Source organism: Leptonotus elevatus, chromosome 5 (assembly GCF_054856555.1).
Source record: "Leptonotus elevatus isolate MCC_2025b chromosome 5, RoL_Lele_1.0, whole genome shotgun sequence".
Lineage (NCBI taxonomy): Eukaryota > Metazoa > Chordata > Actinopteri > Syngnathiformes > Syngnathidae > Leptonotus > Leptonotus elevatus.
In genome coordinates, this window is record NC_141243.1 from 6,845,262 (window position 1) to 6,859,491 (window position 14,230).

General features: G+C 40.5%; 1 protein-coding gene across 3 annotated transcripts in view; it reads left to right on the forward strand.

Moving 5' to 3' along the window:
* Positions 1 to 3,609: 3,609 nt before the first annotated feature.
* Positions 3,610 to 14,230, forward strand: part of rhobtb4 (Rho related BTB domain containing 4) — a 38,811-nt gene continuing 28,190 nt past the window's right edge. Inside the window, exons 1-2 of one of the 3 annotated variants that reach the window (XM_086076193.1) lie at positions 3,610 to 3,746; positions 4,275 to 4,367. The gene's annotated coding sequence lies outside the window, so the exon portion shown is untranslated. Of the gene's footprint in view, positions 3,747 to 3,778; positions 4,198 to 4,274; positions 4,368 to 14,230 lie in introns of those variants that run through there. The other 2 variants (XM_086076194.1, XM_086076196.1) reach the window with 2 other exon arrangements.

Sequence of the window (14,230 nt, forward strand, 5' to 3'; positions counted from 1 at the left end):
AACTTCTTAACTGATTGAAAATTCTTGGAGGGGGAGAACCCATTCGATTTTGTTTTCCATTTTTCCCTTTGAGATAAGATTTCTCAGCATTTCTCTACTTCCTCACTGAATTATTCATTCAAAATTCTTAAAGACAAAGTACGCAGGAGGTGAATAGCCGAAGGGTGAATCCAAATTAAGCGTGTTCTGCGCTCTGAGTGTCATTCTGGATTGTTACACTTTTGTTGACCATAACCATGAAAAATGCTTGAATGCCTTGTAAATGTTCCAACTTCCTTGATCAAAACAGTTGAGATGCATCACTGAAATCATATCGATCATCTTGATTTAAAAAAAACACTCTTACTGAGAGTGACTGGACGCGTTGTCAGTGTACCATGACCGGGGTTGGGAGGGTTACTTTTAAATTGTAATCCCTTACAGTTACAAATTACCTGCTAAAAAATGTATAGTTAGTAACGTAATCCAAGTAGCATAATATTAAAGTAATGTAACTGGATTGCTTTTGGATTACTCCAATATTGAGTATGCTCATGAAGACAAATAAAAATAAATACCACCACAATATATATTATAGATAGATAGATAGATAGATAGATAGATAGATAGATAGATAGATAGATAGATAGATAGATAGATAGATAGATAGATAGATAGATAGATAGATAGATAGATAGATAGATAGATAGATAGATGAACTGTTATCCCAGTCACAAATTTAGCCGTGTATATGTTGTGCATGATGTTTAAATAGTGAATTAGTGGTTAGGAAGATTTGTTTGGCAGGTGTAACTCACATTATGGTTGTAGGCTAGCGGGCTAGCTAGCAAGAAGCTACAGCGCGTAGCATGCCGCTGGACTCTCAGCTCAAACTTTCGCTCCGAGTAAGTTCCAGTGAATACCGGTCGTCATTTCCTCCTCCCATCCGTGAAGCTTTTTCAAACTGCCCGCGTGTGGAGGACGCGACTCGTCAGTTCGTTTGTCCCCACCTCCCGGACATGAAGCAACGGTCCCACTCGCGCGGGCGTGCACGCGCTCTCGCTCGCTCCGTCCTTCTCTCTCTCTCTCGCTCTCTCACTTTGTCTCTCTCTCTCTCGCCCTCTTTCGCACTCTCTCTCATTGTAGAACTTGCAATCCCTCGAAGTAATCCCCATTTTTAATAAATGTACCTGTAAACTGATTACATGTTTTTTTTCCCCTGTAACTGTAATGCAATACAGGTACTTTTTTTTTTTTGCAATCTGATTACGTAACGGCGGTACATGTGTTCCGTTAATCCCCAAGCCTGACCATGACACACTGACCCCTGATGTTGTACAGTTGGCAACGAGGACCACAGACATCAAGTCACTGGCTCCTTTGTGAGCGATTGTTCAAGCTCAATTGGAACTTTTGTCACGTGCTTTGTTCCAGCGATCATCAGAAAGAATAACAGAGGCTCTGGAGCAAATAGAGGCTCATTGTGGCCGCTCAGCTCCCGAACGTGTGTCATTGTGGCGGCTCAATGGCCGGTGTCGAACACCGCTTTGGCTCCTCACGTGCAGAAGTGAAAGTGATCTAAACTAGACCGAGATGGCTCCTTTGTGTGTGTCAATATTGTGTTGTGTCTATGGTAAAGGCGCTGTGCGATTGCCAGCTGTTTGTTTTTTTCCATCACTCTGCTGATGCAAGCCTTTTTTTTTACACGCGTGGGATCAGCAGTTTGCCCACTTAGAAGAGAGACGGGTCGAGAATCTGGTTTACGTTTACATGTGGACACGCTCCATTATGGACCTATTGTGCCCATATTGCTAGATCAATAGCGGCATGGCATAGAAAAGTGCTGTCAGAGACATTTTGAGATAAAGGTGCATTACGACTTTGGAACACAGAAGGTTCGTTTAGTTCCCCCCCGCCACAAACCTAAGGAAGTGGACGAAACTGGAGCCCCATTCTACCCCCGGTCTTTCTTACTGATCAAAGTATTTTGTCCACATGGTGATTATTGCCTATAAGACCTGGTGGTGACACACTGACATGGGAGCAAGCCTGGGCAGGTTTTAAATTCCCTTCGTGAGAATGATGCTTGGATGAACAGGAGTCTTGGAGACGTTATAGTCGCCTGACATGCTGCATCAGGTCTAACCAATCAAGGGGGCCGTATGTTCCAAATGGTGTCACAGGAATCTAGTATGAGAAATCCTCTCACTGATTTAACACATATTTTCTTTCTTCAAAGTAAACCAGCAAAAAAAACGGATGAACTGTATATAGTATACTATAATAGTTAGACATTATCGAGTTGACTACACCATTTTCTGATCATTTTCACAAGACAAAAGGTGGTCATCTATCTTCACTAAAATGATTGCTCTAAAACTTGTTTTTATTATTATTATTATTATTACTTTTGTTCAATACTGCTGAAGATGTATCTATCTTTATACTATCTATCCAGAATTTGGCTGAATGACAAATCACCGCCGTTCTCATTGGGGTTGTGAGTGTAGAGGACGCTCACATAGATGATGCAATTGTCTGCAACTGCATAGTAGCTTTAAACGATATTCTTAACACTAAGAGCCACACTAAAAATGTCAAAAGATTGAATTGTTGTGATGTCTACCATGTACTGTATGTGCTATAGTACGACACTGTATTAGGGCCATGTATAAACATTTTTTTTAATATATATTGTGAGGAAAAACTGGCAAATTTGCACGAAAAAGTTTTTTTTCTCGCAAATTTGCCACTTTATAATGTCGTAAATATTAAATTTGTGAGTTTTTAGAGTTGTACCCTAAATTCTGACATCACAAAGATAAAGTCCAAGCAAATAATAGTCTATTACTATAATAATCTAAACTCTGCATTCTGATTATTTTATGTTTGTGGAATATGAATTAAGCACTAAAATCCACCAATTTGTATCCATCTCAGGGGCGGCCATTTTGCCACGTGCTGTCGGCTAAAAAATGACATTCCAGTTGCACAGGGATCAGGTGAGGGCAAATCACCGCGCACCTGTTTTCTGAGTTTGGTCATCATGTGTCATTCGCAAGCTGAGCCCCGATTGGTCGTTATCTGAGCCCTGAGCAACTGTGATGTCATTTTCAGTAGACAGCAAGTGGCAAAATGGCCGCCCCACTGAGATAGATAAAAACAGGTGGATTTTGCTGCTTATATGCAACATTAATCAGAATACTGTGTTTAGACTAGTGGGAGTGCATGCATAGAACATATTGTACAAAAAGACAGCACATATTTGTGGTTTTCGTACAACATTGTACCGTGCTAACATATTTTGCTATATTTTGGTTGCATTTTTGGGAGGAGCTGGAACTCGGTTACCGGAAGCTCCTCACTGTGATGCAAACTGCAGACACAATAATATTCAAAGAAATATTCACCCAGTGCTCTAAATCTTCGCTTATCTCTGTTTGTTGCACTGGTTCGCATTTGATCGCGCAGGACTAATGAATGCGGTAACACATTTACAGTATATGATGTCATTCGGGGGTGTCAGCTGCCGTTCGTATACGTGCACATGCCCATGCACAAGCACGGGCTGTCACTCCGTCCACTTTATGAATGGATGGGTGTGGCTCAGAGCATGCGAGAGATGAGGCTGACGTCGCAGCGCGCTGCTGCTGCTGAAGGCTGGGCCGGAGTGGAACATCAACATAAGTGGGCGCGACCTCCGGGAAGAGAAAGCACGGAGCGCAGGAGAGGAGGGAAAAGCTCCCCACAGCAAGGACTTGAACTCGGTGAGGAGACCGGACGCGCGCACGCACACCATATAGAAAGCAACTAGAAATTGACTTTGCTGCAGCTTGTGATCGGACGCGTTCATGGTTGACTGTGAACGAAATCGTTTATTTCTAAAAAAACAAAAAAAAAACAAAGCGGATATTACAAAATAAATAATGTAGTGGCGGCATGTGTTGACTTGCTGGCGCGCCTGCGTTGTAGGTGAGACGCAACAACAAGGGACGTAAGGGGCATTAAAACTCGCATCAGGACCACACCGTCAACGACCCAGACGGAGATCCACGCATGCACAACCGGGGTTCGACTGGGCGGGTAGATGTTTGTCTACTATGGAAACCAACAAAATAGCCTACTAGCACGCGCGCATCTATTTACAACATGAAGAAACCTTCAGTACTCTGATTATATTCATCCTCTGGGTCAACCGGTCCAAAGTAGGGCAAAGAGGTTCTTATTAGATCATCATCATCATCATCATCATCATCATCATCATCATCATCATTGCATGTGTGTGTGACTTGCAGAGAGAGGCAGAAGAGCAGCCGGGAGGTGTTAAACTGTAAGTGGACGTCGAGGAGAAAGAGACGCGAACTGATTCCGCGAAGTGGATGTAAAAGGTAGGAATCGTTTGATTCTTAAAAAAAGAAAAGAAAAAAAGACAACAACAACAACAACTTGTTATTGAGCTCGTGCACGCAGCATAACTTTGTGGAGGGCGGGTGGAAGTTGCGTAACGGTAGTGACTTGTTGTGCACTTATCAGAAGAACTTGTACTTTATCTTAACAAAACATCTGTTCTAACATCCAGGCCTACTGTATGGGACTTCCTCGTGCTCATTGTGAATATTAGTGTTAAGAAAACACATTTAATCAAACTTTAGTGGGTGTGTCACTTATTGTCATTTTCATTATGTGGGGTAGCATATTGCTTTTGCAACATTCAGATACAGTGGAATTTATCACGTGCACACCGGTCATCTGGAATGCAAGTTTAAAAAGTCAAATCAAGTCATGTCATCTTTATTTATATAGAGCTTTCAAACAGTTGTAGTTGCCACAAAGCACTTTACAGAAAGACAAAATAAAACTAAACGATATAACAAATAAGTTAACCATGACAAACATAATAATTTGTTAATAATAATGTCTTCTTTAGTGTATCTTTGTGTCTTATATTGTAAAAAAAATAATAAAAATAAATAAAATAAAAAGACCTTCAAGCATCCAATGGTACACCGACATCTTGTCAAAAGAACAAAATCCGAATTGTTCGACCTCAGACAGGTTAAATACGAGATGTCTTACTGTAGTTTATGGATTGGGCTGGTGGTGGTATAGTGATCGGACGAAGTTGACATCATTTCCTCCGTTCCGTTTCGCTCCCGTGTTTTTCTATCAGCTGTGGAATTTGAACCATTCTTCCCTTCAGGGTGAGGCCGTCCCTCTGTCTGTCAATATGCAGTAGTGCAATAGGTTCAGGAGGTTTGTGTGTCTGTGTGCGAATGCACGTATGTGAGGGGGACAAACTAATCACAGTCAAAAGCCGGGTCCTTGAATGCAGGACATTTGCACGTTACAAAGAGAAGAAATAACAAAGACGCGGCGCAGCGTGAGCTCCTCTTCCCAGAACCGCATGATGTTTGTCTTCTTGGGAAAGTTTCGCAGAGGGAGAACATGAAGCCGGTGGGTGGAGAGAGAGAGAGAGAGAGAGAGAGAGAGAGAGAGAGAGAGAGAGAGAGAGAGAGAGAGAGAGAGAGAGAGAGAGAGAGAGAGAGAGAGAGAGAGAGAGAGAGAGAGAGAGAGAGAGAGAGAGAGAGAGAGAGAGAGAGAGAGAGAGAGAGAGAGAAGACAATTGTTGTGATCCTCACTATAGTTGCATAGTTTTTAAACAAGATGTCAATGAGCACTAATTCAGCAATAGGGAGTGTTAAAGAGATGAGCATGATGGAGGGACGAAGCACGTATAAACAAATCGAGTTTTGGCCAAGGTCAAATTGAGGAAGATGAGGAGGAGGAGGGTGTTAACTACTAGATTACGCATGGCCATAAACACACCCAAATAAACATGGATTCATCTTTACATGCTGCTCGGGTCAAATGTTTTGACATTTGAAAGCAAGAAAAAAAAAACACACACACACACCCTAAAGGTCGTTCTTTCACCATGACATTTCCTAAAGCGACCCAAAATAAAATTGAAATTACAAAAAAAAAAATTCAGATACTCCAACATTTTTTGTACACTGAGGCCATTCCAGGCCAGATTTGACCCGTGTCCATTAAAATGGATTTTAGGCTAATATGAAACCATAATTGTGAGGCCCTCATTTTGGAGACAGGCGCTAAGGGGAAAAACTGGCGTGTCTGCGTTTTCCGTCCGGGACAGTTCAGAAGTGTAGTTTTGTCTGTGAATTTGGTACACAGTAAATTTCTTAAAAAAAAAAAACTATTTTCAGTCCCACTATAAACAGAGTCAACTTTACATTTGTAAGAGAGTCGACTAGATTTTAGACTGGCAAAAAAACAGCTAACTAACCGGCTAAATTGTGGCGCAGGTGATTTGAGCGAGGCACTGGCAGAGAGATTCGGCACACAGATTCGTCCAGCATAGGACAATCTTGCTGAATCATTGTAAAAATCAATTGATTTAGCAAATTATGCTAAAAATTGGACATACTATGTGTGCATGGAAAACGAACAACATGTGCAGTAAGGGTCAAAGTTTTCACCTCTGACCTGGCTTTTAGACTCCTTTTGTGAATACTTGTGCTTCTAGTTTATAGGCGTCTGCTACTAAATTGTTCTTACATGTTCAGATCACTCCATTAACAGCTCATAAAGCATCAAGGCATGTCTGTGGGTGCGTGTCCAGGGAGGCGGATAAGAAGGTGTCGCCAGTGAAGACAGGAAAGGGCCGGGCTGGGCAGGATCGAGGAGGTACGGGGGAGATAAGAAAACCCCACAGGAATAGTGAGCAGCATGTCTGTAGTGATAGAGGATATTACACAACTTCACTGTTGATAGAATGTGGTGAAGGAGGGCAAGGTTCCAGGGTCAGAGGTTGGCTGCAGATGGATTGATCCACTTCATGAACAACGACAAGGTTGTTTCTTAAAGCCATGTGGTTGGGGAGACTTTTACCAATTGTGACTGTGTTATAGCATAAAACAATAACGTTAGCATCAGCGCTAACCAGCGATGTCGGTAATGCGTTACCGTCATAACTTCAATATGATCTTCTTTTTTTTTTAATTGAGCAATCTAACGCGTAACGTGCAGAAATCTGATTTAAATTACTTATCAGATTAATTGTGCGTTATTATTTTTATGATTTTCCCTTAGTAAACTGTTTTTAGGTTGAAACTTTGTCTCGTGACGAAATACACAAGATATCCGTTCTCCTCCTCGGTATTGTTTTTGGATCAGTTACTTGGCTGCATTTTGTGTTTTGGTTTGTTTGTAGCAGAGCGCTGGTGTTTCCTTCTTGAGAATCTGCCCGTCTCGTCGAGGCCTGAAAGCTTATCGTCTTGGCCTTGATGTCTAAAAGTGTACGCGCGTCAACTACATTGTGCGAGTTGAATCTTCTCAGGCTTTTGCACTGTATTGTGATGAATTTGTGCGGTTGAACAGGTGGGTGCTAATCTCTGACTCAAGCACACATTGACCACTTCCCCTGTTTGTATGAAAACCAAACCGAAACATAACAACTCTAGTGTGTTTAGTGATGCTGTCGCTGTGATTTTCTATTTATTCACTTGCTTTCCCACAATAACTACAATCTCCTATTGCATTAGTCATCATCATTGGCTTCTATGAAATAAGACCTTGTAAGAACTTTTGTCAACAACACTCACTCACGGGGTGCATGTGGATATTAGATTTAATTTTTTAATTTTTTTTTAAAAAATTCAATCAGATTTCATACTCTATGTGCTACCATGTCAATCTCGGCTTATGTGATTGAACTGTTTCTTGAATCAATCAGATTTCAAATTTGTCGTAAGAATGCTGGCTCTCGATGATGTCACCATATTGCCATCCTGTGATTGTTTTGTCAGAGCAAAACTTCGACTTGCAAAAAACACATCTGTAGTGATTTGCACATATTAACTCATTCACTGCCATTGACGGCTATAGACGTCAAAAATTCATTTGAACTATTTCTATTAGTTCAACTTTTTTCACTTTTGTTAACAAGAGTATAAAAACCTAGAAGAAAAATATTGTACATTCAGAACAGATATAAAATGTGTGATTAATCGTGAGTTAACTATTGAAGTCATGCGATTAATTAAAATTAAAAATTGTAATCGCCTGACGCCCCTAATTTTTAATAATTTAATCGCCTGACGCCCCTAATTTTTAATAATCTTTTCTTAAAAAAAAAAAAGATTATTAAAAAAAACAATCTAGGTTTTCATACTCTTGTTAACAAAAGTGGAAACAAATGTTAAACTAATAGAAATAGTTTAAATTAATTTTTGACATTTATAGCCGTCAATGGCAGTGAATGAGTTAATCTGCATCTCTGATGAGTATGATTTATTTTATGTGTTTTATTTGAGCTGGACTAACTCTTTCGCTGCACTCTTAAAACTGCTGTGTCAAAAACAACCCAATTTTGGTTTAAACTTTTTTTTTTTACTTTTTAACCAGCCTGCTAACCTGGGTCTATTTGACCCAAGTTTATATTGTGCAAAAAAAATAAAAAATAAATAAAATAAATATTTTGTTGTAAAAAACAACCCAAAGTTGACCCAAGCAATTTGATCTTTAGCCCTGTGAGTATTCACTGTAGTTTGGATCCCCCCCCCCCCCCATTTTTTTGCACATCTGATTTTTTAGCTTGATTTCTGATTCAATGTGTTTATTTTCTTTTTACACTGCCATGGTGTATATCCAAACTGGGCCACATAGGGAAAAAACACAAGGACATTAGTCATTTGAAGCATGTGCTGTCAAATGCAGCCTAGCCTTGAGAAGTTTTTAGTAATGTTTGCTACTGTGTACACCAAAAATCCCCTCAGGGTAAAATGCACGAGAAAGCAGCCCCTCCCCTCTCATTTGCAGTCACAAAGAGTCATACAGAGATGCATGAACTCCTGAACTTACATGTGCAAAGACTTCATCAGCCTCGTTTATTGACATGCGACACATGTCTGGCCTGCTAAGAGTTGTAGGCTTGAACTCTAATCCGAAGTGAGAGAAACGCCCAAGGGTGCCATTCCTGCTAATCAGGGTTAGCGCACTTTCATAGATGGACATTATCGCTCACTCCAAGGTGTTTCCCGTCTTGTAATCTGTTTTTATACAAACACATTCTTGTCGGGGGAAGGATTGCTTCTTTGCAGTTTTTAGGAGGCTGACGCAAGCTGGCTGACACACTCTCTGTCTCGCCAACACACACACGTTGAAAAATCCAATATAGCAGGTCTGGGTGCAGTGTGGCAAGTTACAGTGAGATCTGTCATGATCTTAGTCAGTGTTTGTCTCTGTGGTTTTTATCCCACACGGAAATGTGAAACGTGAGTCACCGCATGCCGCGCACGTCGGTTTGCCACTTTCAGCCCATTTGGACCCATATTTAGGCACTTTTACTACACGTTTATTTCAGGGAGCTTTATTAAAATAAGCGGCACTTTTTTGGGGGGGTAAGTGAGTATAATCTGGTGAGATTTATGTTCAATATGATGATGGATGTGTCAAAATACATGACAAGCAAAACAATAGGAGGCTTTGCAACGTATTCATCATGGTATGAAGAGATGCATTTGTAAAGCTGTCCCTTTTTATTTTTATTTTTTTAACATCTTATTCTGTTTATCTATCCTAGCCATTTTTTGGCTCAGACTGGTTATCTGTCAGTCACACTGCATATATACTGTAGACCAGGGGTGTCCAGACTTTTTCTTCCAAGGGCCACATGCATAAAAATGAAAGAATGCAAGAGCCACATTGACATTCTTCACCTTGAAATGATTTAAATTTCAGAAATACGATGTCAATGCTAATATGCTCGACAATTTTATATTACGTTTGCATACATTTGGCTAGATTTATTTATAAAGAAAAATAACTATAGGTTGTTGATGAAACAAAACAGTGGATGTTTTTATTTCTTTTTCTTTTTTTAGATTTTTATTTTAGTAATGGCCAGCGGCCCTGTATTTCCTTTTTTCAGTGGGACATTATGAAAATACATTTTACTATTTAGAGATGTGTTATTGGTGGAAAACAAGGAAGTGAGAGATGAGAAGGAATTTCATTTTCTCTTCCCTTACTCTCTGCCCCGTGCATAAAGTAATTTGTACAATGCAGATTGCGAATTTTATCATATGCCAAGGACCACTAAAAATTGGAGGGTGGGCCTCAAATGGCCCCCGGGCCATAGTTTTAGACACCACTGAGGACAAACAGCTCTTCACTCTCACATTCAGCATTCACATGAGCACAGGGAGAACATGTGACCTTTGACCCCAAGGCCTCATTACCGAAAAAATTGTGTTTAAATGATCCCAGAATCGTCTTTGCTTATCTCTCTGTCCCTCACATGATTACATCGCTCTCATTTAAACATGAATAATTAATATCATCAGCGGTATTCCAACTTATGAACCCGGGGCTACTTAACGCAAATGCCTTTTTCAACATGGGACACGTTAGGCTGTAATCTGTGTGTTGTAATGCCCCATTATTGTTATATATTTTTAATGCAATGCTCAATTGTGCAGCTGGGAGATAATGTGCATTTATTTGGAATAAACATTGCAAGTAAAAATGCTGCATGCTATTTTGATATGAATATAGTGCACGGTCCGAGTGACCACTGTTCACTGGTGGATTAGCTTGGATCATGGACCATCCCCAGAGAGCTTCGACCCACTTGACCCATTGACCTTGCTTGGATACTTTAAGCCTGACGTGGTGCAGCCAGGCCAGTCGGTGAGTGACATGTGGTCCCGGTGGCCATTGTATGCCAGTTGATTGAACAGGCCAATCACACATGCAGCAGTAGGACGTATATAAACCGGACACCAGTATAGATTTTTCCATCAGGCTATTTTTGGACACCTAATGTGCATAGATATGCGTGTGTGTGTGTTCGATGATATTCCTGCAAGTCCTGGTCCAAGCAGTTTTCATATCATTACATATGGTTATATGCAGTGTTTTTCCCACTCTGAGCCATCAAAAGGGATTACATGATCCCTTGTGTGGATTTAGAAATTCCAACGTTAAACACCCTCTTAAAATTGCATTAGAGCAAATTAAAAGTGCATTCACCACTGAGGTATCGTCTCTCTTTGGGGAACACCTCTTGATTTTTGTGTTTGCTCGACTGGAATACAACGCGAGGAACAAACAGCACAAGTGGATAACTTGAACTTGAACAACTTGCTATGAGGCTATTTGAAGTAAACACAAAGCGGCAACTTCCTGCAAAGCCTCAGTTCGCCATAAAGTGATTTTTTTTTTTTTTTTGGTCCATCTGCGTCTCGCTCGGTATGAGATTTTTGCTTTTACGCTCACGCTCATTCCCTCCCTTCCTTTTTCTGCTCGCTATTTCTGTACGTGTGAGCAAACGTCTAAATAGCAGCAGACAGTGAGACACACGCTGCGTGTCGGAGCCTGACGAATGATAGATTTTTAGCACAAGGGAATGAGGCTAAGTTGCAAAGTACTGTGTTCAGAGCAACACAAGAGGTCCACAACTTGGTGGTAAGAATCAACATGAAGAAAATGACGAAAATTGTTGAGGTGTCGTTTGGAAAGAAAGCTCTCAAAGTATCATTTATTATTGAAAGGCGGTGACGACATTGGCCATAATTTGTAGGGGTTACTTTGTTTGCAATTAGAGGTTGCTCCTGCCACTTGGTGTGTATTTTACTCTTTATGGTAAGGACAGATGTTCAAATTATAAAGGCAATATTTTCTGCTGGTATGTGAAGTGTCTTTCTGTTAACAACCTCTCGGAACGGATTGTATTCAACTTTTAAGGTCCCATGGTAAAATATCTCATGCATATGCAAACCACTACCAGGGCGCAAGATATGTTTACATTATTTTAGGGTGTCCAGAGTGAAATTGTAGCCCCCCCTCCCCGTTTTTTTTACATGCAGATATGATGTGCGCGCTAACGTACGGACTGAACAGCTTGTCTGAACCAGACTGAAGTCCAGAGGTGTTTGACTTGGCGTTACACTTTGTTTGATCAGGCTGATTCTGGAATTCTGACTGACCTGCACGGAGGACACACAAAGCTCACTCCTGACCACAAGCAATGTACTATTATACACTGTATATTATGCAATACTTTATCTAAAGAGTTTTATGTCACTAAATGAACACTTATCAATTATTCCTTATAACAAATGAGAATACTTGAATGTCAATAACTCATCAATCTGCGTTTGGTAAATCAGAAAACAATCAGACAAGTCTCAAATGATCCTTTGATTCCAACCAGAGGTGTGCAGTGACCTTTGGAGGGGCAGGTGTTCAAAGCAAAAAAAAAAAGAAGCAAAAAAAAAGGGGGTCACATGATAACGTGCTTGCACTATCCACTCACTTGGGGTTCGAACCCAGGTTACCACCGAGCCGCCATATGTGGAGGGATGGGGGATTATGAACAACACATTTACATAAATAAAAACGATGATGTAAAATGTACATGAAATTTACATTTTAAGTAACACAATTAGGATTTTCCTGTAGTGCATGTAGCATAAAAATGGCTTACTTTACATTTAGCTTGATTCAGGCGAGAGCAAATGCCTTTTATTATTTTTCTGCAGGTGTAGATGTTAGATTTTATTATTGAGACTGTACCTGACAATTAACTGACACATCTCAGCAAGCTACATGTTTGTTTTTGATGAAACGCTTGTTTTTTCTTATTTTTCTTTTTGCTTCTTCATTGTCCCCCTAATTTCTGAACACGCTGCTACTCGTTTCTTATTAGGACCTTACTCTGACGACCGCAAACCTTCCCCAAAACAAGCTGTTAGTTAAAATAAAAACAAAGATCATGTAGCAATGTCCACATATATTTTGAATTGTATTTCAATTCAGCTATCGTCTTCAGGAAGAGTTTATTAAAATTCTGAGCGATTTAGAGCTTCAAATTCCGACATATTCTGTGTACCCTAAACGCATCAGTAGTTGGAGCAGAAGCTGTACACGACAACACACGACACCAGCCCGTCCCGATGGAAGGAACGTTAGTTTTACCGGAGATTTTTTTGCCGCGGCGAAAGTGGATGGGAAGGAACGAAGGATCGTGGTCTTTAGAAAACTGAGGGGGACATCTTCCCTCGCGTCGTCCGAGCCAACTGCGCCCAAATGTCAGACGTCACCGTAGTTGCTCGGCTGATCACAATCATGTCTACAAAATCGTGATCGTGTCTACAAAATCTATCAAATAAAAGGCATTGGTTTTGCTTGAGTGTTCTGCATTCTATGACCTTGGCTTTTGTTTACTGTGAGTGAGACGACGCAAATACAAACGCAGCGACCAACTTACGAAACTGCCGTCTGACGTCATCCACGGATAACGTAATAATCATTTGTTTGATGTAAATGATGTTGCTGAATTGTAGTTTTGAAAGACAACAAAACTACTTTTATAAACAATAAAATGAATAATAATAATATTTATTAATTGATGTTGACCCTCGTCCTTGAACAAATTGCTTAACCTGAAAGGTTCCGCTGTATACTTTTAGTATCCTACTAAAATGTCATGAGAACAAACTGTTTGCTGACAATAAGTTGTAGATGTCAGAATGGGCAGCCTCTGCAATGCACCATTATGCCCCTCAAGAATGTCAAACACTCACGGGGCCTGTCAGCTTGCTCGAAAGCTCCCTGCACATTGTCCATGCTGCACTCGACTCCTAACACAGACTCACAAAAAAATAATCAAGCCACATGTAACTTGGGCAGCTGAGCTTCGCCATGAGGTGGACTTTTGACCTTTATGTTAAAACGTACTTCAGGGGTGTCTAAAGCTCAAGAAATTTCTCCTGACCAGAGTAGAGTGGGAAATATCAGTTGAATGGATGGTACTTGAGAGGCCTTTTGGGCAATATCAAACAGTGTAACCCCAAATAGAACAACACATATTTTTCATGATTATCTTTTAATTCTCAGACAGCAAGCATTTAAACAGAGATACTGTAACGACTTCCAGTCCTGTCCAGTTATTACTTCCTCCATCCCATCTTCGCCTCAAGAACCACTTAACATTCCTGGCATTTCCTTCCATCACCCTGATTGTCCATCCTCGTGGTCGGTTCCCATGAATGCTTGGCATTCTTGGAAATGCTAACATTTTTATGATCCCTTTCCCATGTTTGGCAAAAATGATTTTAAGACAGTAATCTGCCAGATGTTTATTTGTGTGATGATAACTCCTGTCGTGCCTTGTATAGTTTTGCCTGGTCTTGTTTTGTTTGGTTCCTGTGTCAACCAATCAGCT